This window comes from Rhipicephalus microplus, chromosome 2 (assembly GCF_043290135.1).
Source record: "Rhipicephalus microplus isolate Deutch F79 chromosome 2, USDA_Rmic, whole genome shotgun sequence".
Classification (NCBI taxonomy): Eukaryota; Metazoa; Arthropoda; class Arachnida; order Ixodida; family Ixodidae; genus Rhipicephalus; species Rhipicephalus microplus.
Window position 1 is genome coordinate 286,565,354 of NC_134701.1, and position 24,030 is coordinate 286,589,383.

Sequence of the window (24,030 nt, forward strand, 5' to 3'; positions counted from 1 at the left end):
GACGACGCGCTGAAAGATTACTGTTTGGTAAGCTCGGTATCATGTATACTTTCAGGCCATTATATACTTACGACAGTGGCGACCGCTCAACCGGCAGCAATGTTTTCTCGGTTGGAGTCGACGCAGCCCATTCGGATCTGTCGCAGAGCGCCGCACCTTTTAACGAATTCGCAATAAAGGTTTCCACTGGTGCGATGAACCCCCCTGCGGGCCTGAGCGCCGTTCATCACGTGATCCGCGAAGATAAAAAAAAAAGCTGGGAAGGGAGGAAATTTCGCTTTTTCGAGACGTGAGGCCTTGGCTCGGCACAGCCGACGTCCGAAGGAGACTGAACGGCTTTCCAATTTAGAGCAACGGTCCCAGGAATCTGCAGTGCTCAGCGCGCCGAGGAAACATTCTCTTCTCTGCCGTATAACGGGCTCAAGAGTGCCATTACTTTCCTTTCTATTCGCACGCCTTCTTCGCTGTCGATAATTCTTTTTTTTTTTTTCATGGGTAAATGTGTACCTAAACTACCCTGCGCTTTGCTATGGCTAAAAGTCGATGCGCAGAGTTCACCATGGCTTACTTTTATACGTCCGAATCTGCACTGTCTACTTGTCAAGAATATATATATATATTTTCGGCCCTTCTTTTGCTATAGTGACTTTGTCGATTGTGGTGAAGCGCCAAGAAATGTAGCCTCGGGCGTGGACCACTAAATTGCGTGTCGCGACCCCAGAACTTTCGGGGCAAGAGAAATGGCGTCTTGTCGGACGCCCTGGTATGGCTGACGAAGCTGTCGCGTCCTCTAAAACTTCAAACTTACTTTCGACATTTTTTTTTTCCAGTGAGTGATTTCTTTTTTTTTTTTCTTGTTTCGTTTACGGACTATTTTTCCGGGCGCTTAGATTGTTCTGTCTTCCTTCTTGTATGAAACGTTTCGCTAGGTCGTAGGGCGTGAAAAATAAGATGCGATAACTGTTGGGGGCGCCAGCATACGGGAACGCGGCGGAGTGACGTGCCGTGCGGCGGAAGTTCTCTTCCAACTAAATAAAAGAAAACGTGTCGCCGGGAGAAGTATGGAGTGTCGGACGGGCTGTAAGTGAGATTCCACAAGACCGATGGCCCGAATGTCAATTGAAAATTCGCTCTCTGCAGGAGTTTTCCTGGCCGGCGGCACTTTCGGTCCTGCACAGCCGATGTGAGATGTCCCTCTGTACAGGCACTAGGCGGCTACGCGAGATATTGAAAAAAGAAGAAAGTAAATTAGTAAACAACAAAATATTAACAGCGTTATACGGGAATCTTGGAAGCTTATGCGGAGCTGTTTGTACTTAGTGTGATTTTCTTTCTTCTTTATCCTTGGTCGCCTTTATGCACGCTTCATCGATCTTGGCTTACGTACACACTGCATGCATGGTTGAGTACAAACTTCTCACATGATAGAAAAAAAAAAAGACGCGATCGAAAACGAAATTATGGAATGAAATCCTACGCACGAAAAGGGAGATTGAGAATAATATAATTTCTACAAAGTTTAACATCCCAAAACCACCACGATATAATTATGATAGGCGATGCAGTACATGACTCCGGATAATTCGACCAACTGCGGTTTTTTAACGTGCACCTATGCTTAAGTGGACCGCCGCGGCGTATCGCGGTGGCGTATTGCTCATGAGGAGAAGAAACAAAACAGACGTACTACATAAATACGCTTGAAAAAGCGCATACGATTCATAAGAATGTTCAACAGGATAATTTATTTCATGATAATCAATGCAAATTATTCTCTCTTTTTTTGCATACTGCAAGCACTTTCGGCGTCAATCTACGCATCTGTCTTTCTATCTCACCGCTTACGTCTGCGTGATCTCGTGATCACCCCCTTAACTTGGCGTGAACCAAAATTACTGGGGAGGGGGGGTAACATAGTTTGACGAATATGACGCGCTGGTCAAGACATGAATAATGTCCCAATCTCGTCGCGTACGTCGTCAAAAACATCCCGCCAGACAGCTGCCCCTATACCTGTGAGTGGGCATGTGCCACTGGTATGTGGCTATGTGCCACAGTGTTAATGCGGGTATGTGCCACTTGTATGCGGCTATGCGCAACAAGTGATTAACACTCGCTATCTATACCCTGGAATGAGGAAAACATACATGAACATTTTTAACGGGTCAGCGATAACAAAAAAGCTCATGGCAAATCTACGGAGGGAATCATGATGAGTGGGGCGAAGCTTCGAAGGGTTTTATCGGTAAACCGTGAATCATCCGCTGGCCGCGTCCGTCCTTCCGTCCGTCTTTCTGCAGTGTCTGTCTGTCTGTCTGTCTGTCTGTCTGTCTGTCTGTCTGTCTGTCTGTCTGTCTTTCTGTCTGTCTTTCTGGCCGCCAATTCGTCCATCTGTCTGTCTGTCTGTCCGTCCGTCCGTATGTCCGCATGTCCATCTGTCTGTCTGTCATCTGTCTGCATGTATGTCCGTCCATCCATCCATACGTTTGTTCGTCCGTCTGACTAAGCCGTCCGTTTTTCTGTATGTCTGTCCATCTAGTGAACACTCCAAGTACCGCCATCTCGCATCTTTTCATCATATCATCATCATCAGCCTGGCTACGTCCACTGCAGGACAAATGCCTTTCCCATGTTCCGTCAGTCAACTCGGTTCTGTGCTTGCTGCTGCCAATTTATACCCACTGATTTTTCAATCTCATCTGCCCACCTAACCTTCTATCTTCCCCAACCCGCTTGCCTTGTCTGGGAATCCAGTTAGTTGCCCTTAATGACCAGTGGTTATCCTGTTTACGCGCTACACCTGGCCTATGTTCATAGCCTCTTCTTGATTTCAACTATATGATATCTTTAACCCCGGTTTGTTCCCTAATCTTCTCTGCTCTCTTCTTGTCTTTCAAGGTTACACCTACCATTTTCCTTTCCATTACTCGCTGCATCGTCCTCAATTTAAGCTGAACCCTCTTTGTAAGTCATCATATATTCATCATAAACAAGTACCGCCATCCAGCGCACATTCCAAGGACTAGAATGAGAGGTGGCTACTGTATACAGGAGACGCACGACCCACGTCTTTGGGAGCTTTGCCCTGAAACCTGACATCAGTAGCGTTGACCTGACGAATGCAAACAGTAAAGGTCAGGTTCCCAGCAGGAATTGAACCCAAGCATTGCGGGTGGCAAACAAGCACTCTATACCGCAGAGCCACGCCAGGTCTCGGAACTATACTCTTCAAATTAACCGTAATGTTCGTGAAATGTCAATTGTGGTTACAGTGCCTGGCTATCCAATTTTATATACGTTACATATTGACAACCTGATATCCTATACAGCCGTCATGTCGGCTTAACCTCAATAGTCAAGTGCCATGCTATGAAGTTTATTCATGTAACAGTGTCCAGGACTTCCATCCTGGCGAGCACCAGCGCTTCATATCAGCTCATGGCTTCTGGTGTTGCTAATACTCGCGTCTATGTTAACATCGTTTCGGAAGTGCGAACAACTGGTTATATAAACATCTGCAACTCTTCAACGTATGTCTATGCGTGTAACGTTTATGCGTATAATGAGGGTCATTTCTTGATGTGTCGCTCAATAAAAAAGTTACAACATGCTCACCTTCATTTAGCACGCTTCGCATAACGTCGATACCCAAGTTACGTGGGATCTGCCAAATGTTTATTTATTTATTTATTTATTTATTTATTTATTTATTTATTTATTTATTTATTTTCAGTGACGTCCTTTCATCGCTGTGCTGTGACTTAGCAGCAGTTTGTGGGGTATTCCCTTGAGAGCAGGTGCCGCCAATAGCATATGAATATTTCATATCACATCCAAGTCGCTCTTCAGGAAAAAAATATCATGCGAAAATGTTTCATGCTGGCTTATCGCTTGATCATGGATTTCGACATTCCTTTCGTAAGTATTGCCAAAAAAACCTACTTTATATGCGTCATTGACAAAAGCTCAGGGGAATCGGGTTTTTGCGGACTCTCTTAAAGAAACGCCTGGATTGCGCAGCGGAAACATCATGGAAACCACAGAAATGCCAAGCCTTCTGTCTGAAATCTATCTTGGCGCTGTTGTCTTCCGGGACTGCTTTGCGCAAAAGCGTTAGACTCAAATTGAAACTGCGCTTGCCAAACACGGTAGCATCTTCGCTGAGACTGAAACCCCCTTTTTCGTGTAGTGAATAAATGTATGAATCCTTTAAAGTCTCTGCATTTACAATGACAAATGGGCGTAACAGATGTGCACTCTGTTTACGCGCCCAGTCGCAAAGAACTTGGTGGTGTTCGGAAAGTGGTTGATATGTATGTCATATTTGGTTATTCGGGAACCAAAAAATAATAAATTTGGATAGTTTGAGTTTTAGCCGAAATGTTGGAAGCACAAATTGCTTTTGCTTAACCAACGTTTGAACGTTTCAGTGGATCAAGCGATGTTGAAATGCGCATATATATATATATATATATATATATATATATATATATATATATATATATATATATATATATATATATATATATATATATATATATATATATATATATATATATATATATATATATATATATATATATATATATATATATATATATATGTGTGTGTGTGTGTGTGTGTGTGTGTGTGTGTGTGTGTGTGTGTGTGTGTGTGTGTGTGTGTGTGTGTGTGTGTGTGTGTGTGTGTGTGTGTGTGTGTGTGTGTGTGTACGTCGCTCACATGACTCTCATATGTCCATGGCCGCTGCTTGGGAGAGATAGAAACGACACTTGCACAAGATGTCGCTACACATGCTTTGCCGAAACTCAACTATTGATCTGCATCTTCGGACCGTGTGCGGGCAGGATGCCATTCTCATTCTTGTTCACACTCGAGCGGCGATAACAGCTGCTTCGGTGGTGTTCCCGGCAGTTTTCTTGGAGTTGTGTACATTTCCCAAACTATTACACGTCGCGTAAGTGCGAATAGTACGCGCTTATATCTATCGAACTCTGTTTTTTTTTTTTTGCCCTCAGTGTCAATGTTCAAATGGCATGACAGTGATGTCATCGTCGCTATAGCTATTAGTCTGAAAGAAAGATAACAGAGAAGCTTTCTTATGGACCACAGAAGGTGTTTCGTCAGAAGGCTGCTGTTAAATGATGCGCGTTGCTTGGACAACTAGCACTAAATGCTTGCGTCGTATAAGTCGTGTATGGTGAACATACTGTGCGAGCGCAATTTTCCTGCGTTCTTTCTCGCGACGTTTCGCGCTGCAAACTAAATTAACATCTTTACCCCCAAAGGCTCACGTTGTCATGCTGAAGCATCAACTCTGATTGATTGATGATGATAGATTTTTGGGGTTTAACGTTCCAAAACCACCATATGATTTATGAGAGACGCCGTAGTGGAAGGCTCCAGAAATTTTGATTACCTGGGGTTCTTTGACGTGCACCCAAATCTGAGTACACGGGGAAGCATCAACTCTGAAGAAACGACTAAAACAAAATGGCTACCGTCAAACAGGGAACATAGACAAGAAAACAAAACTGCGTAAGGGTCGGAAACTTTCCACTGCAGGCCAGGTCAGCGTGTTGCCAACGAAGCACTCCGAGATGACTTGAGAACCCATCAAAGTTTCCTGTTTTCTTTCTTGTCTCTCCCGATAGAAAAAAAGAAGAAGCTTCTGGGCTGGACGAAGAGGCTTGGCCGCAAAATGAATTCCTCTCCAATTCCGACGGAGCGTTCTGCGATCCGCGTGGAGAGATCTGGATCACCTCCGATAGACGCGCGCAACAAATCCCGGGGTCAGAGCGGCGGCTTTGTCCCGCTTTCAAGAAGAAGAAGAAGAAAAAAAGGCGACATGGAAAAAAAGGCAGTGAGTTGAACCTCAAAAGCCTGCAACAGCCTACAACGCTGTCGTTGGAGAGACAACGGATGAGGAAGATATCGAGATGCCTGGAGAAACGGAAAAACAAAACCCAGGGAGCGAGTGTGTGAGGCGGCGGCGCCCAACTGGCATAATACATTGCCTTCGAGAAGGGCTTTCGAAATGGTTGCAAAATGTTGCCGCAAAAGCGAGTCCCCGCGAAAGCAGGCTTGCCACACGGACAGAAGTTTCTGCCTTTGAAGTTTTCCTGTTTTAAGTTCCGGAAACGCTGTCCTCCGCGACTCGCATCTCTGTGCGGCTCAATTCTCTTCGACGAAGAGAAATTCAGGAAGGATTGAGGAAAAGGTTTTATTGTTTTCGAACCAACTAAAAAAAATGTTTCGCGTTCTGGGGCGTCTGCTTACTTTGTTCGTATACCCTATTGCGCGCTTGGAATCCGAGAACCCCCGCTTCTTTTTTTTATTTCTTTTTTCATGTTTCTCAACGCGCGAACGATGTTGTATACACCTTCGAAGCTTGCTTCCCTGTGCTTGTTCGCCGTGTCTGGTTTGAAGAGGTTTTCTTAAAACAACAGAAGACCGCTCAAGCGGGGCTCCTTCGTGTAAATTGGTGCCCGACGTGCATTCTTCGTGCGAGTCCCGATATGTGGAGAGCGAAATCACGCCGCGCGACACGGAATTTGCAGAAAGTCGGGCAGTCAATATATTTCCGCCGTGCACGCGTCCCTTTGTAGTCCGCCGCGCTGAAATTTCGCTGACAGTCTCGGTAATGAAGCGCGAAAATTTTGATTTCCGTGTGCTTCGTACTCCCTTCGTAAATAACACGTAAAGCGAGTACACAAGTTAGAGACACCGAGTGTACAAGAAGACTTTACAGGTAAATATATTCCTGGTTTCGGGTTTCACTACTTCCTAAGGCCCTTCTTATACATTCCTGGCATCGCACAGGGAAATATTGAGTAGTATATACTTCTTTTCTCTCTTCTAACTGTGCACTCGAAAACAGCGCTTCTGCTGGGCTTGAAACGTCTTTGCTCGGAAATTCAGTAGATTCGTTGAAGTGTTCGAACTGAAGGAGTGATGTTCGCGTATAATGTTTGTTTGTTTGTTTGTGTGTGTGATTGATTTGATTGATTGATTGATTGATTGATTCATATGTGGGGTTTAACGTCCCGAAACCACCATATGATTATGAGAGACGCCGTAGTGGAGGGCTCCGGAAATTTCGACCACCTGGGGTTCTTTAACGTTCACCCAAATCTGAGCACACGAGCCTACACCATTTCCGCCTCTATCGGAAATGCAGCCGCCGCAGCCGGGATTCGAACCCGCGACCTGCGGGTCAGCAGCCGAGTACTTTAGCCTCTAGACCACTGCGGCGGGGCATGTCTGTTTGTTTGTTTGTGTGATATATATATATATATATATATATATATATATATATATATATATATATATATATATATATATATATATATATATATATATATATATATATATATATATATATATATATATATATAAACTTGAAAGGTTTGTGTAGATCTGATTTCAAGCGAAATTATGCGTCAATGTACCAGAAATATTTCTCAGCCACTCTGTCAATTGTTTTCTGCAGCTTTCTGCTTATTCCTACTACACGAGTTTTATGCGAGTACTCCATTCGTAAGGAAACACGTGAACACGGTTAGTAATCAGAGAAGGTCGCTCAAGAATGTGGTACTGCATAGTGATGACAAAAATCATTCAGGGCAGATCATGCTGGAATGCTGGTTTTACTAGGTCTTAAATGGCAATGAGTATGTGCACACACACACGCACGCACGCACACGCACACAAATGCGCGCGCAATTTATTCGGAATTATTTCAAAGCTTTACGCGGAAGTCTGGGTTATTCTTGCGTTCGTTCTTCTTTGCGGAAGGTGATAGGGTTATATTGAGTTAAATACGAACTTGCTCCTTCAAAGGAGTGCCCTTCCGAAGCTCGTGTTACTCTCGCGTTCAGCCTCCCGAAATCGAAGCAGAATAACAGAAAAGCAAACTGCCATTCGGAGCCGTGCGCGCGGGAATCGCTATCATACTGTTACGCCCGATCATGCAAGAAAAAAAAAAGAGAAAAGATTGGATAAACCGCGGGTTGGTTTTGAAGCATTCGTTATACGAACTGACTTTCTTTATGGCCGCCAGGGCGATGAATGCCTCTGTCCCGGCAGGCGTCAGCGTTCGCTCGCGTTGGGCGCAGTCGTAAAGATGCGATGGCTTCCCTACTCTGGTTTACGACCCCTCGCACTTCAATATAGCGCTCCTCTGGGCGAGCACAGCAGTTTCCCGCACAGTGTTGCAGTCGCTCGTTTCACGTTGACGCCGTGCTTTCTTCACACCGGGGTGGCTCAGTTGTTCTTGTGGTGTGTTGGCCTCCGGTCGCGTTGCCACCCCGGTGGATTAGACCTCGCCGTAAACATCGCACTACAGCGTTTCCGTTGTCGGTGCTAGTGCTGTTTTACTGGCGGCGCTGCTGCCCGTAACGACAATCACCTGGGCAGTTTAAATAATAATGCCTCTCTCGCCGCACGACTACAAGTGGTAGACTTTTTCGTGAAGAACGTTAAACCCCGGAAGGATGGAAGAAGTTGACTATAAGAGGTGCGTTTGCTTGTGTATGTATGCGGCACTTAGTGCGCTGTTGACGTTGCGTGTTCAACCAACACCTTCTGGCTCTGATTACCTGGTTTTGGGGGATGTGGGATTGTGTGTTGATGCTGGATGTCTGTTAAGAAGTACTAGGTGCTGGTTATATATTTACGTGATGGTACAGCTGTTCGCAGTGAGGCAGACTTGTGATCGAAGTACATCACGAGCATTAAAAACCTTTCTTGCTCATATTGACACAAGTTACATCACCCCAGACGTTGGATATTAATCCCTATTCTCGCTCTAAATCGTGTGCCATAATGCGGCGAATGCGACCGTATACGGACTAATACGGCTAGTAAAACTATGAAATGTCGTATAAAAGTCAATGACCGTTTCGTTGGTCATTTGTTCCATTTTCAACATTGCTCTCCCTTTCTCAGTGCTGGAAATAAAAATAAATCACCCAGTATTTACGTTTGTTTTCTGTTCATAAGGTTCGGAGCTTGACCACGATTGTATGCTATCGTTTGGATGCATGTCATTTAAAAAAAAAGGTAGCCTATTAGATCATATGAGTGACTTAATCATATGGACTTGGTGACGTCTGTTCCACGTGGTCCGTGATATCCTATCTTGCAGCGTTTTCGGAAAGGCGTGACACCGTATCGCCATCTTCACATCGGCCGATCGCCATCGCAACACCGTTTGAAGAAACTTTGTTCTCACCGAGGTCCGCGGCCTAGCGTGGAGAAATTGAAGCAGGAACAGAGCGGAAGAGTTAATAGCGCACATCCATTTAAAATCCGTGCGAGAGCACGCAATAAGTGTTGAACGCGTTGGTTTGAACTTTAAAAACAAAACAAAAACTGAATGAAAAACACAAATAGCCGGATAAAGAAAAAACGAAATGGTCCGGAGCCAGGATGCGTTTATAGCGTCGTTTACGAGAGGCGCTTTGAGAGTTTTACGAGTTCTGGAGAATGTATCGCGCCCTTCTCCGGCGCGCTAACGTGCATAGCGGGAAAGCTCCAAAAAGGCGGAGCACGGGCTGAACTGAGAGTTGCAGCAGCGAAACTTTTGCTTGCTTTAGTTTTTTTTTTTCGCCCTTTAATGTTACGAGAAAGAAATGAAAGAAAGGGTTGCTTGTGCTGCAAGGCCGGGCGGACGCACGCGACAATGAAAATGTTTTGTTTGCTCGGCGTTCCTGTGCATCCATCACGTTGAACTCTCTTGGCCGCGTGGTACGGCTTAAAGAGAGTAAACCCGCTCCTATGTCTTTTTTTTTTCCCCTCTCTGCACTCGTATTTTCATTTTCCTCATTCGTCTTCCTGGAAAAGACAGGCGAAAAGTGAAAGTTTGGATACGGTGTTCGTACACAGCAGCACGGATATTGTTAGCGTGTGGCCCGGATGTTTTTTGTTTTTTTTTTTTCAAGTGAGCGAGTGGCATTGTTTTCCTGCTCCAAGGCGTTTCTGGACCTCGAAGTGTGGCGCTCCCTGGCGTTTTCCTTTTCATCACCGCTATCCGTGGAGCAACCCCGCTTTTATCAACTTACCGTTCCCGCAGTCGACTTCTAGTCGCTCCTCGTGTCTGCGCGTTCATCATGCAACCCTGTTTCTCTCTCGAGTTTCGGAACTGAATTGCCGCCGTCTTTGTTATTTTTTCTTCGTGCTATTGGTTTTCACTTTCGACCGGTTCCTTCCTATTATTCTTATCTTAGAGCAAGAGACGGGCTTTACACTGTACTTCAAGAGGAGCTGCTGGAAGAAGCAGCGCCAATTCAACCTCGGACGCAGGCTATAACTCAAGGAAAGCGCGAGGGTGAAACGACAGGAAAAAAAAGAAAGTGAATCGAGGATACTGCGAACTTCTATTGAATGGTGTCAATAGGGAAAGCTGTTCTTTTTTTCTTTAATTGTCGGAGCTCTTTGCCGTTTAATATCATTACGAAAGAAATTGAAGAGTTCCGTACGCGCGCGCTTGGTCGAACACGCTGTGGGAAGCGCACTTTCAGAGTGCAGCTAAAATGAATTAATGACCTCTTTTTCGTCTTGAAAAGAAAAGGAAAAAAGAAACATGTGCACTCGTTCTTTGAAGCCCAAACTAATGGCCTTCGTTCTGACATTTATTTTTTTTTCTTTTGATGTGTGTTGAACAAAAACAATATAGAAAGAACGCCGGACGCAGTGCGCCGAGAAAAATGGAATTGAGAAAATGGTCGTCGTTAGCGAAGTGGTGTTGCTTCGGTGTGTTCTGTTAACTAAGAAAACCCAAATGAAATCAATAGTGCTTTAGCCTGTGCTACATATTCGACCGTACAGTATAGTAATTACGCTTATAATGTGTGCTTTTGTTGCTGTTTTTACTCGAAGTATCAACTTGGCTGTCTTCCGATTCGCAAAAAGTAACCGCATTCACGTGGGGATAGCGAAATGTGGTCCGTTGATTGCTTCTCTGTAGCAATGCTGCTGGGAAATTAAGGAAACGTCACTAAGGAAATGGCTGTCTTGGAGAAACCATCTTGTAAGAAAATGAGGAATACGTGCGGCTGCTGTTTTGAACGCGGCTGCCACTGCGTGTCAAGAACAGTTTCCCTTATGTAGAAATTGGTTTGAGTTGAGGTGCTCACTCTGTGGGCCTTTTAATGAAAGTGGATCAGTGTCGACTGTCATGTTTTTTTTTCTTTACCAGTTAGCTTCATACAGCACCTTTGTGGAGCGTGAAGATACATATAAATTGCACTGCTTCTATGGTGTGGCATTACTTTTTCAGTCGTTAATCATATGGTGGTTCTGGGACGTTAAACCCCACATATGATCATCATACTTTTTTGGTCGTTACTAAGAAAGCGGCAAGATCAGTCCCAAAAATAAGTGTACTGGCAAAGCCGTTCTGTAAATATCATTTCACTAATCACAATATTTTCCATTCAGTTCAGTAAACGAAAAACACTAAATTGTATTTGCTAATTATGCTGATTTCACTAATTGGCGAAGTCGTCGTTGCGATTGCCGCGAGAAAGAAAGTCTGTAAAGTATAGGAGGAGGTAAAGAGAAACAAAAAGACAGGGTGGTTAGTCAGTTTTCAGACTTGCTGGCTACGTTTTGCTGGGGAAGGGGGTAAGGAGAATAAAAAATAGATATTTCAAGAAAAACGAGAGTTTGCTAAGGCAAAAAGAGGACGGTGACGTGACTTTGAATTTTCCAGCAATTTCCTGTCACGGCATTATGAAATTCAGCCCTACTATAGCGTTTGTGGAACAGAAATGTAGCTATTCATTAAATGTCTGCAGTATGTTACGGAGTTATCAAAACCTAGAAAGTTGCTCATCGGAAACCGAAGGGGTCCTAATAAGCGGTAACTTAATTTTTATTCGTGATTCACGAGACAGGTTAAAGAACTGGCGAAAGGCATATCTGAAATTTCAGGTTCGCTGCTGCAAGATTATCTTATAATTTTCTTCAGAATCCGCCTTTGTAAAGCAAACACCGAATATCTATAGACTAACCACAAGACCAAGGTTTATGCGCTATCGTCCTGAACGTCCCCCATCGCGTCTTTAGTACTTCGCCCAGATTGCTGTTGGACGTGTACGCCCTGGAGTCGACGGCCAGACGACGCGAAGTGGCTTAGGGACACGCCCACGCGTCTACCCGACGAACGCACTATGCCTCGTGCGTTATTCAAACGACGACGCCATTGCGTCCGGATAACAACAGCAGCATTTTGAGGCTTGCTAAAGGACACTTTTTGCTGCGCACTTTCACTCCGCGCGTCTGGACCAGTAGTTATTCGAAGGCCGCCACGCCACTCATTGCCTTGCGGTCGAGTGCATCCGCGCGTGCCTTTGTGTGCATATGTGCGTCACAGCTGCGGCATCGCGGACGGTGAGCCCACTCTGAGAAATTGGCTCACCCGAATGCGTTCCCACACGCTGTCCCAACCTCGCTTCCATCCGAGCCGAAAGAGACGCTCCCTTCTCTTATTAAAAAAAGCCACAACAACAAACGAAAACCTTGCGTCCAGTGAACCGGTCGCACGCGTTCGTGTGCCTTCAGTTTTCTCGCGTCCTTTTGCTTTTTGTGTATACCTTTACCATTTCTGCACTGAACAAGCTGTGTCTCTTCCTCCGCATTGTAGAGTCCTTCAAGAATACATGAGGCTCTCGTGAGGTGCCCTGTTCTTAGCACCGCACTTTGGAGTTGGGCATTCTCGTACCCTGATATTTTAGCTTGGCGTGTACGCATGTGGCATTCTCTTCAGTGTCGCAGCAATTCGTGTGTGCCTGCCCGCCTGCATGATGACGCACGTGCGGGGACTTTATACCTATAGCCCTATGGGCTTACGCGTTGTGTTTTGTAACCTTCGAACTTGACGTTCTGTATCGTAAAATTAAAACTTTGCTCTCTGAAAAGGCTTGTGCTGCAAAGTTGATAAGTAAGAGGTGCACCGGTGTGAGCATCGGGACGCTGAAGTTACTTGAGCTCGCATCTAAAAAAAAAAGATTCATCCTTGATCTGACCTTACCTGAGGCACTAATCAACGGAGAATGGGAAGGGACAGGGGTTAATCCCCTCTTCCCCCACCTCGCCAGAACTGCCGGACTATAAATAACGTCTGTTCATTCATTCAATCATTCATTCATTCATTCATTCATTTATATATCTTTCATAGTTCGTGCATCAGAGCAGTAAGACGGTAAGTTGGGCCAGTTGGTTGGGATCCATCGTGAACTTGTTTACAGCGCAACACCAGAAAGAGAACAGGGAAGGAGCGCCGTTCTTTCTTTCTCTTTTGCTCCTTCCCTGTCCTGTGTTTTTGGTGTTGCTCTGTAAACAAGTAAAGTAAAAAGTTGGGCGAGTTGGTGCTGGTTCATGATGATAAGGGGCGCGAAAAAAACGACACACAACAGAGAAGAAGTACACGGGACGACGCGCTACTAGCAACTGGAATATTTTATTCAGGAAACACCATTTATACCGCAGTGACATCAAATTTAACCCAACGAATCGACCAAAAACTAAAACTACGTGCTCAGCATGCCTATAAGTAACGTTGCAGATAGGCTATCTCCCCTTCCTGCAGACTGATAGAGGGGTGGCTGATGCAATAATAGGAAGGCAGTTCACGCATCTGGCGATGCATTGCAGAGGATGCGGTCAGGGTAACTGTAAGCCGGTATTTGAGCAGACAACTGTAATCTACAGGCACAGGGGCTCAGCGGAGAGGGAGATTATAGAAGCCCTCTTTATCCAGAGGGAGGGGCCTGATTGCATCAGCCACCCCTCTATCAGTCTGCAGGAAGGGGAGATAGCCTATCTGCAACGTTACTTATAGGCATGCTGAGCACGTAGTTTTAGTTTTTGGTCGATTCGTTGGGTTAAATTTGATGTCACTGCGGCATAAATGGTGTTTCCTGAATAAAATATTCCAGTTGCTAGTAGCGCGTCGTCCCGTGTACTTCTTCTCTGTTGTGTGTCGTTTTTTTCGCGCCCCTTATCATCATGAGCTGTAAACAAGTTCACGATGGATTCGTGCATCAGAGTCCTTGGCAGTCCGCAGGTCATAACGTACACCTATTCCATGTTAGGAGACAGTCGCAAGTTCCAGTGAGGTGCTCGTTGCGATGGCTTGGCGCGTAGACTTCGCCCAGCCCGAAGTACGTGACCGTCCCTTATGATCACGTGATGACTGGTAGAGCAGCTGCAAAGTAGCCTCCGAGCAGAGCACGCGAAGGCAGCGTTTATAGATAAACGTTGCGTCGAGGATCCTTCCCGACGCCGATCACAGAGGGTGGTGTCACGTGATCACACTAGAGGGTGGCGAGCTTTGGGCTGGGTGAAATGTACGTGCCGCTACGTCGCTACAAGTGCCTCAGTATGTCGATAGCGCCTATACCACTGTTTTCAAACATGAAATTCATCTGCCGGCAGCAGGTATACTGCATAATACTAACAAACGAAGTCCTAACAAATAGTAAGCCTTCATGTGCGCGCGTCACTGTTTTTTAGGGGGGTGACAAGTTCGATCATGGTCGCTCACAACAGCCTAAAATGGCCGCCATACTGCACGGGCCGCCATGTTGGTTCTCAGCGGTCGCTCATTTACATTGAAGGTAGTGTGGGTTTCAACGAGAGGGGGGCGGTGGTTTTATATATAGATAGATAGATATACGTTCAAAGACGATGATTACTGTCAGCCAGAACAGGTGATGATGATTGACTGCTGTCCAGATGAGGATGAAAATATCAAGCTCTCAAATCTGAATGTTTGTTTTCTGAAGTAAGACGCCCTTTTGTAGAACAGGAGAAATCACAGCATATCCACGGAGTGATGATGAGTGAAGCGAAGCGTCCGTCCGTCCGTCCGTCCGTCCGTGCGCCTGTTCGTGCGTTCGTCAGTCAGCCAGTTCGGCTGTTCGTATGGACAGCGTTTCCGTCGGCTAGGGCAAGACGGGAAGCGGAACAGTCTTCAGATGGCTTTACATTGCGGCACGCAGCACCCTGGCATTTATACTCTCCAAAGTTCATGTAGGTGCGCTTAGCGCTAGGATGGTGTCGTTGCGGAAGCTAGGTCTACGGTGTAGTCAAACGCAGCTCCCACCGCAGCTTGCACACCCACGCCAACATGCAGCTGGTGCAGTGTGGCGGAGCAAGAACGCTTGGCCGCGAGAACCAACATGGCGCTTGTTGCCATGGAAACAGGGACTGGCAACATTGTGTTTTAGCGGGCGGCGGCAAGTGGTGGGTCAAAGGCTGACGCGACCCTTAAAAACGGAGACGCGCGCATATTGAGGCCCCCTACTAACTAATAACCAACAACTTAGTTTGTAGCTTAGCATCCCTTTAGTCTACGTGTTTTCGTGACACTGCTAAATGACGGACGTGTTTTCGAGTATATGCGATATGCGATAGCTATGCGATAGCTATGGGTGCCGTGTCTATGGGTGCCGATAGCTATGGGTGCCTATATGCGATAGCTATGGGTGCCGTGTCGGTACACTGAACAAACATATTCGTGTCACGTGGTTTGTGGTGTGAATTGAACTTCTTTTTTTTTACTTTTTATCGCGGTGGACTCTGCAATTATCTTTCTGTATTTGTTCATATTTCTTCCGTGTTACGCGTGGAAGGTTACTGTAAGTGTTATGTCTTTCTTTCTTGCCATATTGCAGATCACTCATCCTTGGCGCCTACCTTAGTCCAAGAGCTCATCACGGCCATCTACCTACGTTTATCCACGGGCCTAAACAATTATCCTGCCAAGGTATGAACTATGTTACTTTGTCGCTTTCCTCCTGCAGCGCCTTCAACCTGCATACATGCGAATAAAATGTCATTAGAACTATAATCGCACCGCCTTGTCACCGTTGTTCAGCCGCAACCGACAAAAATACTGTGCCCGTAAAGGAATACTTTACAAGAAGGGTTACATTTTGTTAGGACTTCGTAAAGAATTTCAACCAGCGAAAGACCATGATGCTATGGAGGTCGGCGTGTTTCATTTTATAGGTATTCAGATTTCATGGCGCAGAGACGTCGCTTGAATTCGTTGATCTAAAGTTTGGTTTATCAATAGCCGCCGTTTATAGCTGCTACAAGTTTTGTGTAACACACATTTTCACGATATCCGTGCAGGGCCGCTTCTGATAGAAACAGCTATCAAAAGATGTCGTTAGGGTAGTTGGTTCATTCTTAATCAAATCGTTTACGACGTAACTCCAGGGAAGATCTTCCTGTCCGGAATTACTCGCCTTGGGTGACGCTGTAACAATTTTGGGCAAGGTCACATCCGGCGCTAGGGAATGGAAATTGGAAAATGTGCGTAATCGTACACTCTTTTGCGATAATCCTTATTTTGACCGCATTCGCGACCCTTCTCTAATGCCTAGCCTAGGCGAATGTGTGGGAGCAGGAAAAAGTGGCCGATGGATGGAAATAAATTTATTCAACACAAAGCACTTTTTGTTCTTCATCATGGTGGGGCTTTAAAATGTTGTACAAACGCTTTGACGTATATTTGCTGTCTAGCTAATTCTTTTGGATGATTTTTACTCTCTCATTATGCTGCAGAATGCATCGTTTTTCCCTGCTATTTCTATGAATTGGAAGTCTTATATACCCCGTGTTATATTTTTTCTACGAAATGCCTGCGCTTTGCAGCAAGGTATGTGTCACTGTTTAGCCACCCTATATATGCTCTCACAACTCCACCTGTTGAGTGAGGTTTCAGTTAACAGGTGGAGATTATTCAAGGAGTCCTGACTCGAATAGTAGCACGTTTAACATTGGCCGGTACATTTGTCAGTTGATCATACCTAATCCAGTGATTCTTAACTATCTTTGCCGCGTCGGAAGTTCGGTTGTCGTTTTGGCGATCAGATGCTTCTCAGCTGCAGCAAGGACTCGATTAGTTGCAAGTGTCGGGTAGGATGTATATATTCACTGCGCATTCTGTGCAGGGAGGTCAATTTTACTGCCAGTTGGGGAATGTTCAGATTTATGTGGACCTTCCCGTAGTTAAACTTGTACGTACCCGGACTACTGTGCAGTCTCGCAGGCTCTGGACGACTTACTTTAATTTCCATTTCAGTTTGAGGTGACACATCAAGCAGTGATGAATGGAGTGACCTGAATGAAGTCTCAGGCTTCGCACATTTAGAACAGAAGGTCGATATACTCCTCTTCCTTTTTTTTTTTCAATAGAAATAGCTGTCATCAGGTTAGATACACGCGAGCACAGATGCCGAAAAGCAATTATTTGGAGAACGGCGTAAACAAAGAAAGACGAAGTCGACGAAGCTAGCTCATCGACTTCTATTCTTATTCTCGTCTCACTGATCTGGGGCGCGAACTAAATCTAGGCATATACGTCTTCGTGCCAGATAATGGTTAAACATCTGGTGACGGATTATCGACGTCGCCCATTTTCTTATGACTTCGACGGTTTCGACTTGTAGCTGTTTTTTTTTATTTCCTACGGAGTAAAAGCTACATTCATCAAGCATGGCTATATGCTGGAACAATGTTGCCCCCCCCCCCCTCCCCCCTAACAATATGCATATAAGAGCTTGCTCCCCTACGTGCGCGCTCGCTTCGCTGTGTACGCTCAGGGCGATAGACATCGAAGAGCGAACGGAGCTCACGAATGCGTGTGCACCGCGCAGCCTGACGAGGCGGCGGCAGGGCTTTGGCACCCGAGTTGGGCGCGTCCTACGGGGCGGTCGGTGCGAGCGCGCGACTTGCATGCCGTCGTGTCGAGCCTTCGCAGCAGCCGGGCACGTGCTACGAATGCCCGGCGAGGTTTACGCCCCACGTCGTCAACGTCGTTCCTGTGAGCTCGTTCGCTGCATACACCCCGTTTCCTTTGCTTTCTTTATTTTTGCCCCTTTTGGTTTCGAAGTGACGACGGCGCTCTGTTGACGAGCTTGCGCGCGTGCCTTTGTATGACAATGGGAAACGGGCTCGCCCGTGCTCTGAATATCCGCCGGGCATGGCCTTTCGTTAAATCGGGAAGAACAGTGCAGCGCTGCGCAAGCACCAGTTTCGGTGTTAGCTAAATCTGGAGGAGCTGTTGCGTGCTATTGGAGCGTTTGAGACTGACCGTGCGCCTGCAGACAATCAAGATCAAGTTGGATCAGCCGGTGCTGTCTTTGTGCTACTTTCTACTAAATCTACGTAGTTCTCTGCGAGCCGGATGTAACGATAACCCGGGGGTCAGATTAATGTGCAGATGTCTCCCTGCTTGAAAGAATGATTTATCAATGACCAGTTAGTACTTAAGTGGACTGAATGCTGGGGGAGTTTGTAATTCATAACTATAAAAACTACAAAAAAGATACAACAAACAAAGGAAGCACACAGACACACAATCGCATTTGGTACATAATTAGGCACATACACAAGTTAGTACATACCACAATGTAGATTAGCGGTGCTGGTCATTTATTCAAATATATTACGAAAGCAAACATTATAGCTACCCGTTTCTTGCACAGCGCTGAATGTTTTTATGAAAAGAGGTATTGCCTAGTGAGCCCGCGTACATATATATAGGCGTATACGGGCGTGAATGCAGGCCGGGGCAGCCGGTTGACTGGTTTTCTTGTGTGGCGAATGACGGGTCGCCGCCTCTGGTGAAAATCGTCTTGCCCCGAATCACAGTTGATTGATTTGTGGGGTTTAACGTCCCAAAACCACCATATGATTATGAGAGACGCCGTAGTGGAGGGCTCCGGAAATTTTGACCACCTGGGGTTCTTTAACGTGCACCCAAATCTGAGCACACGGGCCTACGACATTTCCGCCTCCATCAGAAATGCAGCCGCCGCAGCCGGGATTTGAATCCGCGACCTGCGGGTCAGCAGCCGAGTACCTTAGCCACTAGACCACCGCGGCGGGGCCCGAATCACAGTTACGAGCGACAACCGTCGAGGTACGAATGCGTCTTACTATACCGATACGTCTTTCGGTCGGCTATAGACGAGAAGGGGAAAGTGTTGCGGCACGTCTTACCTGGTTACGCGCCCACTCTTTGACTCTTATTCTTTTGAAAATGGTCAGCTGCGTGGAATAAAGATGTAGGTTAAGGTTATGTTTCACTGTCTCGTCGAGGTATACCAGCTCGTCCAACGCGTGCTTTTTCGCGGATGGTGCACTTTTCTGCCTCTCTGTTCGTAATAGACGCAGAACATCAGCGCCTGAATCCTCAACGATTTCTTTTCACGAGTGCCGTTTCCTTCTGCCCGGCCAGCCTTTCTAACATTATATAGTGAATTCGCTCTGACGTACGGTTTCGTGCGAACACAAAATCACACATTTATGCATTGTTAACGACACATTAGACTTGTGCTGGACAATGGTATAGTGTGGCGTTATAGTCATTATTAATAAGCTCTCTCTCGCTCCTCGCGTAAATTGAACTTTTTCTGTGAGTTTTCATCTGTAATAAAAATGTATATAATAATAATAATAATAATAATAATAATAATAATAATAATAATAATAATAATAATAATAATAATAATAATAATAATGTAGCATCCATGATGTAACGTGACGTAACATCCAGAATCCTCCGCGGCAGTGTACGCTTTACTCTTCCTTATTTGCATTATTGACCTGCCCAATAATATTTCCTCAAGCATAATGCTATTACTTGATGGCTTTACCATTAATAGAACGATAACATCTCCTGACGATCACAACATCCTGCATAATGACAATAACCATATAAATATCTGGTGAGAAAAATAGTTCATGGTATTGAACTCTGAAAAATGTACTCATTTCGCTCACTCGCACACAATCGAACCCAGACTTCTCCTATATGTTATTAACAACTCTGCCATATCTCGTGTTCAGTCATTCAAGTATCTAGGGATCAACCTAACTCGCAATCTTTCGTGGCGCCCCCACATCACTGCCATCTGTGCTCAAGCATCACAAACGCTTGGGTACACTCGCCGCCATAAATCACCACCTAACATTCGCAAGTTAGCGTAGCTGGCGTTCATTCGCCTGCAGTTAGAATTCGCGTCATCAAATGGGTGTGTTCCAATACTCACTGTAGACGCCTAAATAGACAGATAAATGGACGGCGGCCATCTTAAGTCTTCTTTCAATACTCGCGTAGCCTGCAATATGGACAGCTGCGAGAAGACCGCGTCGTAGACAAATACGATGCAGGCTACTTTGCTGTCTAAACAAGATGGCGGCTCAGCGAATCGCTCAGATAGATCGGATCTCGCCGGAATAGTCTTCTGCACACAGGCAGATTCTTCTCCAGTAGCTCGATGTGAGTAACGTCTAATATTTTTTTTTTTAGATTACAATACGAAATAAGCCAGAAAATACAACTGTTACGTTTGTTTATTTTGGCTTTCTTTCTTGAGGCGAGGTGGCGCATCGTCGCGTAAAAGCCGTCCAGAAGTGTTCCGATTTTCGGACAGCATGGGCTCGGTGCTGTCTTCTAAGCAGTCTACGTAGACTGTCTATGTGCTGTCTATAAGAATTGGAACACAGCCTATTTGGTCCCCTCACCAAGATTACTTAATTACTAACTTGGATATTGTGCAAAACTGTGCCGCCCGTTTAATTGCTGGAAATCACGAGCGCAAGTCCAGCCAGTGTTACGAAAATAAAACTCGAACATTGGCCGCGCCCTCTTCGAGTTCGCCGGTGTGTTTTCCTTTTGAGTCTGCTTCACGACTATATTTATAACACCAGGTCACAATCCCTTCGTTTGATAAGCCCACTGTTCATGTCTAGGCGGCTTCATAATCGGGACAGTTCTGAGCGCATCTTTGGCAAGACAAGGGTGTTTATTGTTCTGCGCTTCCTCATGCCGTAAAGCTTTGGAACGATCTCTCTGGCGATATCACTTTGATCACTGATCGCAAAACCATCCCACGACCGCCTGCTCGAACGTATCATGCTTACGTAGTCATTTGTCAATTTTTTTTTCGGAAGTGTTACCTCCTACGTTGCGTAAATACTGTGTAATGCTCTATTATATCACACTGTAGCATTGTAAACGTTGCCAAAATTTGTTTTGCTTTTCAATCGCTGACTGTTAATGTAAATTCAGTTCTCATTTTTGCCGCTTCTCGCATGCTTCCCCTTTTTATAAATCAATTTTTATTACTCGGGTTTTACTCTTCCTTTTCTGGCACTCGATTACATCGCAGTATGTCGGTGCGCCTTACAAAACGTATTGATGAGATTTCATATTTTTCTCTATATATCACGTGTCATATTCAACCATGTATCGCCCCCCTTACACGGTGCTCCAATAAGCAGACTGTAAAATAATAATAATATTATTATTATTATTATTATTATTATTATTATTATTATTATTATTATTATTATTATTATTATTATTATTATTATTATTATTATTATTATTATTATTATTATTATTATTATTATTATTAGCCACTAATGAAGTAATATGGTGGCAAGAGAGAAAACTTTTTTTTTATTTACACACCGCGCTGCTTATTGGGCATTTCGTTGACAGCGCCTGTTGTGTCAGCTCCCTTGCACCACCCTGTAGTTTCCTGTCTGCGTAGATGTCGAGCCGCCGCCTGCCGCTGTTTCGCGAGCTTTCACTTCCGTGGTAGCTTGTTGTCTGCGTCGGCGTTGCCTTTCGCAGGTGAGAGCACGTAGACGTTCATTTTTGTTCATGGCAGAGAAAGAACGTGTGGTTTGGAACTCGCTTATTCTTCATCGCTCGCGGTTTGCTTGTGTAGCGTCGCTGTGCCCAGCGTCTCTAATCATTACACACTTTGGAATTTACAAAGTGAAGGACGGACGGAATCGCAGACGGACTTATGGACGCACGCATGCACGCGCGGACGGACGAACGGTTGGACGGACAGAGCTCGCTGTATTTTTAAACCACATCCCGGCTGTGAACGGACTATGCGCCGTTCATGTAACACACGTGTGTTTTGGTGCGACGGGAAGCCACAACGACGGCGTCGATTGGCATCGTGCAAACCTAAGCAGCTTCGCTCCTAAAAAGAAAAAAAAAAAGGCACACATTCTATTTTTGTGCCATTCCACTGGGAGTGCAAAAAGAAAAACAACATTCAGATCGACTGGACAAAGGTTTCACCTGGACGCAGTTTAGAATTTACAAAGTGTTCTTCAATTTTTACAACAGTGCATGCCAGAAGAGATTATGGCGGCACTCATGTATGCTTCGTTGAAAAGTTGCGTCGACGGATAGGCAATGTTCACGCTGTATACGCGAGAGAACACGCGTTGAAAAATAGATGCAGGATCTGGTTTTCCACGAGCAAACTTTGCTCGAAGGGGACTCTCCTTTTTTGTGTGTCACTGCACACGAACGCCTTTCCAAAAAAGGTCCCCTTACCTAAAAGGCTTTAGAATCTTAGATTTTTTTACGTTATCACACCACCATGCTGTGTTCAAAATAACCCTAACGAAGCGTATGTCTGGTAGAATTTCGTGTTTCCTTCTTCGCTGCTATCAACCAGCAATAAAATAAGCATAATTATGTTTCTTTTGTTCTTTCTTGGCACAGTTTATTACGTGAAAACGTTGAAAATGAGAACTGCGCTTCTAGCAGTTTTGATCATGCAATGGGGCTGTGCACTGTCACAAAAGGAAATCGATCAAACAGTGGGAACTGATCATTTTGTCAAATACCAAGTGTTATGTTTAAAAAGTAAATAAACGAAAACGTGGGTAAGCGTGCGTGCGTGCGTGCGTGCGCGTGCGTGCGCGTGTGTGCGTGTGTGTGTGTGTGTGTGTGTGTGTGTGTGTGTGTGTGTGTGTGTGTGTGTGTGTGTGTGTGTGTGTGTGTGTGTGTGTGTACAAGAAAATGAGAAATAGAGAGAAAGAGAAATAATATCCAAATGCGTTCCCATACACTGCTTCAACTCCATATTCTGAACCCGGGGTCTTTACTTCGAGCTCTCTGTAAAGGGGTCTCGCTTCACTATAGCATCGCATTTCCCCTGGTATTTGCATAATATTGTATATCGGATGAATCCTACGAATGATGGCAACGTCGTACGTCGGCCTGCTGAAGTTTTTTTGCAGGATCAAATGTATAGGCGACTTTGCATACTTCTCTGCGGATATCGATTTAATTACACACGGGGCTTAAGACTCTTCGCTCTTGTCTGAAAAAGGCGAAAGAATTCTCGTGTACATACAGAAACGCACGACTTTTCGTAGGTGTATTGTTGCCTACAGAGTGTTCTCGTTACTCTTCGAGCGAAATCAAAATAGAAATATACGCAAATCGGCAAACGTATGCTATTGATTCTCCCGAGTCCTCTTGGAAACCAGCTGTGACGTCGAAGCAGATATATTTAGGCATCACCCAAGCTTCTCGGAGCAGCAAAGGGCTCCTTCATTAATCCACCCAAAAAATGCGTTTGCCGTAAACCTACTCAGCGCTTCTTTGTACAGTGTTCCGTCACTGCACCGCCAACCAATATAAATTTACCTGCACTTTTCGTATTGTTTCTGAGACACGTACTGTACGTGTACTTTGTATGTTGGGTGCAAACAGCGCCCGTAGGCATCCGTAATCGCCCCCTGTCGCTGTTATCGGGCAGCCTCGCAAGCGTGCTTACGCCATGCCCACAGGAATTTCAAGGGTCTTTCCATTGCGGAACTGTTGCTGCAGCTGTGTTGTTGGGATAGCTGTGCCTGTTGTTTCGAAAGGGCAGTAGAAATAATCATCTGCTCACTCTGTCGGAAAAGACTGCACGTACGTAGGCGCACCTCATACGAAGTCTGCCAGCATCGAATATATACTCAATTTGTGTGAGACAAAGCGGATCACAGACCACCTTGTTTTGTATTGCCATGCAAAATATAGTATTGCCATGCAAAATATGCCATGCAAACAAGTAGTTGCTATACTTTTGTGTCCTGCACTCAGCTAGCACACGCGAGAAGTCAGTACCAGCCTCTATTATGAAAGCGCCAAGAATGAGGGTCATTAACACGTATAAAATTGTTAGACAACTTATT

General features: G+C 45.2%; 1 protein-coding gene across 10 annotated transcripts in view; it reads left to right on the top strand.

The window, feature by feature from the left end:
* The window catches only part of LOC119177364 (uncharacterized), a 515,905-nt gene that overhangs the window by 387,079 nt on the left and 104,796 nt on the right, over positions 1–24,030 (top strand). For all 10 annotated transcript variants that reach the window (XM_075882186.1, XM_075882185.1, XM_075882188.1 and 7 more), the window contains one exon: positions 15,684–15,775. The gene's annotated coding sequence lies outside the window, so the exon portion shown is untranslated. The remainder of the gene's footprint in view (positions 1–15,683; positions 15,776–24,030) is intronic.